Genomic DNA, 4,961 nt, shown 5'->3' with positions numbered 1-4,961 from the left:
TCTGCTTTTTGCAGATGATGTGGTTCTGTTGGCCTCATCAAATTGTGACTTCCAGCACGCGTTGGGGCGGTTTGCAGCCAAGTGTGAAGCAGTCAGGATGGGGATCAGCACCTCCAAGTCCAAGGCCATGGTCCTATTGCCAGAAAAAGGTGGCTTGCCCCCTCCGTGTTGGGACTGAGTTTCTGCCTCAAGTGGAGGAGTTCAAGTATCTCGGGGTCTTGTTCACGAGTGAGGGTAAAATGGAGCGGGAGATCGACAGGCGGATCGGGGCGGCGGTGGCAGTCATGCGGTTGTTGTACCGGACCATCGTGGTGAAGAAGGAGCTGAGTCAGAAGGCAAGGCTCTCAATTTACCAGTCGATCTTTGTTCCAACCCTCACCTATGGTCACGAGCTCTGGGTAGTGACCGAAAGAATGAGATCGCGGATACAAGCGGCGGAAATGAGCCTCCTCCAAAGGGTGGCTGGGCGCACCCTTAGGGATAGGGTGAGGAGCTCGGACACCCGGGAGGAGCTTGGTGTAGAGCCGCTGCTCCTCTGCATTGAAAGGAGCCAGTTGAGGTGGTTCGGGCACCTAGTCAGGATGCCTCCTGGGCGCCTCCCGATGGAGGTGTTCTGGGCACGACCAACTGGGAGGAGACCCCGGGGAAGACCCAGGACACGTTGGGAGAATTATATATCTTGGCTGGCCTGGGAACGCCTTGGGATCCCCCAGGAGGAGCTGGTGGATGTAGCCGGGGAAAGGGATGTCTGGGCTACCCTCCTAAGCCTGCTGCCACCGCGACCCGGTCCCGGATAAGCGGTAGAAAATGATATGATGATGATATATGAGAACCGGTCAGTGAGTAAGTAGTAATAATACTAATACTAATAGTAACAGTAATAGTAATAGTAATAATACATGTAGCTGCAAGCAGAGATGAGGGGACCAAGCATGGTGAAGTAATTGTGGAACTGTTGAAGTAATTCAGAAACACTACACTTTTCTTGAAGCCATATTTATTTCAGTAATATAACATTTGATTTATGCTGAAAAATGAGCTCACTTCCATTTTGGTGACTTTGCCGCTGATTTCGATTGGCTGTGATGGACTAACACTTTCGAAAATCAAAAATCCGTCTGATAACTTTTGTTAGGCTTGGTCTGAACATCATCTGCGCCAGATTTGGCGAAGATTGGACAAGGTTTGTCCGAGGAGTAGCGAAAAATCAATGTTTAAAATCCAGTATGGCGGAAAATCCAATATGGCGGGTGATGAGTGCGTTTAACTTGCCTTGACCCAAGGAATCAACGGTACCTCATTTTTGAAAATCGGACATATGGCTCAAAAGTTAGGGGCATAAACCTACTTCAACTTTGACCCGTTGGTGGCGCTAGAGTGCTCAAGCTGCAGACATGAACCTTGGTGAGGAGAATCAGGGGACTGTCCCCAATCAGTGTGCCAAATTTCACAACTTTTTAGCGTATGGTTGTAGGGGCTGCCGTAGACACCCTAGTCAGAAGAAGAAAAAGAAAAAGAGACAGCTGATGAGGAACAGGTAAAAACTCAGTGGGTGCCTACACAGCTTTGATGCTTGGACCCCAATAATAATAAGCTTTAGGAGATTTGACATATTGTTGTGAGACCTGAAATTTGTCCATAATCATTTACAAAATATTTACAGCCAAGGGCAAATGAACTGACGTTTCTTTTAGTACATTATTAAAATACTGAAGTCTTATCATGGAACGAGTCTTAAAAAACAACAACATCAAATACAACTTTAGTGATATGATCCCTGTTTATGAATACACCTGTGTCTCTGTGCATCTCTCTCTCTCTCTCTCTCTCTCTATCTCTCTCTCTTTCTTTCTCTCTCCCTGCATCTGCTCCTCTGTGCTGTTGATGATGACAAGGTCTCATCTACATAAAGATACACACACACACACACACACACACACACACACACACACACACACACACACACACACACACACACAGATGAATTCATAAACCATATCACTAAAGTGACTGAAGAAATGTAACACACACACACACACACACACACACCCAAAGCAACAAGAATTCACAGAAAAAAATCCTATTAAAGCAGTGATCAAATACATCATATGTTAACATATGTTAAACATATGTTAAAATATGATAATACTCTTTTGGTGAGAATTGGGTAAGTACTTAATATATATGTGTATTTATGTGAAATTTTGTGTACGAGAAGTCCACTAACCCCCCCCCCCCCCCCCCCCCCCCTCATTTTTGTACCTAAAGAAAAGCTGCTGCAATGTGAAATACAGGAAACTGCTCAGCGGAAGTACTAACTTATACTAACCTCAGCATGATAGATGTTTCAGTCCATTTTGTGTCATTTCTTTTTGCGTTTTCCTATCACTTCCCTTAACATTCAGGCGATTGCCATAGACGGGAACGTACCGCTGTCCAGTTGCTTCCTGCGTGTGCTTTGACCATGGACACTGATTCCGACACAGCTGTCTATGAAAACTTTCAGTTTGATTCTGGGGTGAAGTCTCCAAAAACACAAGGTCAGTTTTATACTTTTTTCACTGAAAGGTAACAGAGGTAACATCAGATCTATCTATCTATCTATCTATCTATCTATCTATCTATCTATCTATCTATCTATCTATCTATCTATCTATCTATCTATCTATCCATGTGAGGAGAGAAAGAGTGTGTTTGTGTGTGTGGCTGTGTGTGTGTGTGTGTATATATATATATATATATATATATATATATATATATATATATGTATATATATATATATGTATGTATGTATGTATGTATGTATATATATATACACACACACACACACAGCCACACACACACACACACACACATAATTTATATATATTTATATAAATATTCAGTTATAATATATGTAGTAAAACATGGTATAGTGCTGTATTTTTTTTTAATTTACAGTATTCTGCTGGCAGCAGGGTAGCCAGTACAACACTGTTTTGTTTTTACATTAGCAATGGATTTTCACCATAATCCCAAATGCAGTACCATGTAGTCATTTTTGTAAATAGAGATTATTACTGGCAGTGTTGATGATAGCCAATTACTATGAATTAAGCACTGCTTTTTACTGTAACTTTGATTCGCAATTTTAATGTGATATTCTTTACAACATATACATACTGAATGATTTAGTTAACTAAAATGCAGCAATGAAAACATTCTGTGGAAAAGAAGAGACTTAGATAATATAAGATCAATCATGTAGCCCAACATTTATTTCGAAAAGGCACCACAGAAATGGTTGTATTTAAAGAATGAGGAAAGCGATGTTAAAAAAACAGTGGCATATATATGGCACAAACAAGTCAGCAACGCAGTCGCACATAAGGCATAAACAACTGAATACGGAACAATAATTAACTGGGGCTCAGTGAACACAACAGAAATATTGCCCAGAATGCATTGTTTTTTACAGTATAGTACTGTTTTAATGGGAAACAGTATATTAACGTTAGAGTTTGGCTGTTTTCTTAAAGCATTTTGTTACAGTGCACAAAATGTCCTGAGGGTGTTCACAGTGTTTCAGTGCGACTTCTTCTTTTGGGTTCACCCTAAAATGACACTTAGTATTGCAGCTTACACGGTTAGACAAACAGAACAGAACAGTTTCAACAATCTTAATGCTTTAAAATATTTTCCACAACAGATAGATAGATAGATAGATAGACAGATAGATAGATAGATAGACAGATAGATAGATAGGTAGATAACAGAACTGTTACGGTGAGACATGACAAACAGTACTGTATTGTACTAACAGGTTTTACACTTGTAGTAAGTGTGTGTGTTTATGTGTGTGTGTGTGTGTGTGTGTGAGTGCAAGAATACAGTTATAGAGTGTGCACACGTATACACATCATGAAATATCTACTGCTGCTTACAGGTCATGTGTGCATTTTCCTTTTGTTTTTTAGTTCAGAGTTCAGGCAGTAGGCAGAAGGGGCTAGTGCCTGCAGTGATCATTGTCTCTGTTCTCCTCATCATCTCTTTATTGGCAGTTGGAGTACTGGCTTATTTGTGTAAGTTTTGCTCAAATAGCATATTCACAACACACACACACACACACACACACACAAACGCGCGTGCGTGTGCACGCACATTTACCAACACACACATGCGTGCACGTAAGCACACACACACATTTAGACATTTATCGTATAAATTATAGTAGAGTATTACCTATTGCATTCTGAAAGACTAATATTGATCTAAGTATGTAAATAAGCCAATTGTACGTACAAAAATGGAAGCTGTTGCATGAGATGATTTTGTCTGTTTTCAACAACGATAACAAACGTTCATTATCTGTATCTGTCTGCTAAATTTTATAGACAACAACGCAGTAGGAGGTGAGTTAAAAAAACCCTTCGAATAAAGCAAATGCCCTTTGACCTTTGCTTTCAATATAGTTCATTACCCATTATCATACTTGAGCGAGTAACACATTTTTTGACAATCCTCAGCGCACTTTCCCCGACCTGTTCAAGTCCTAAATCATGCAACCGCAGGTGGAGAAAAGCCAGGTTGTGGGTGTTTGGATAAAGGTAAATATTTGATGTTATCAATTATGCGCACAGTAAAAAGAGCTACGTGATTATCGATTGTAAAACAAACAGATACAGACATTAATGGACAGAACTCAACGAAAAGACGCTTTTTTTCATCACATGTATCCACTTTTGATTTTGCAGTACTTGCTGTGTAACTTGTATGGTAAAAAGTGAGCTAATGGAGGAAGTGAGATAAACCTTCTCCATATTACACAAGATCAATCTGACCTCAAAGAGAGGGCTGTGTGCACCAGCACAAAGCATTTAAACGTTAAACCATGTATGTCCCAGTGTCAACTAATTTACACATTTCAGCCACACGAGGCTTCTACTACTATTAAACTACTATTCATTTCTTTTTAACTTATT

This window comes from Chanos chanos, chromosome 16 (assembly GCF_902362185.1).
Source record: "Chanos chanos chromosome 16, fChaCha1.1, whole genome shotgun sequence".
NCBI classification, from domain to species: domain Eukaryota; kingdom Metazoa; phylum Chordata; class Actinopteri; order Gonorynchiformes; family Chanidae; genus Chanos; species Chanos chanos.
Note: the sequence above shows the minus strand (reverse complement) of the source record.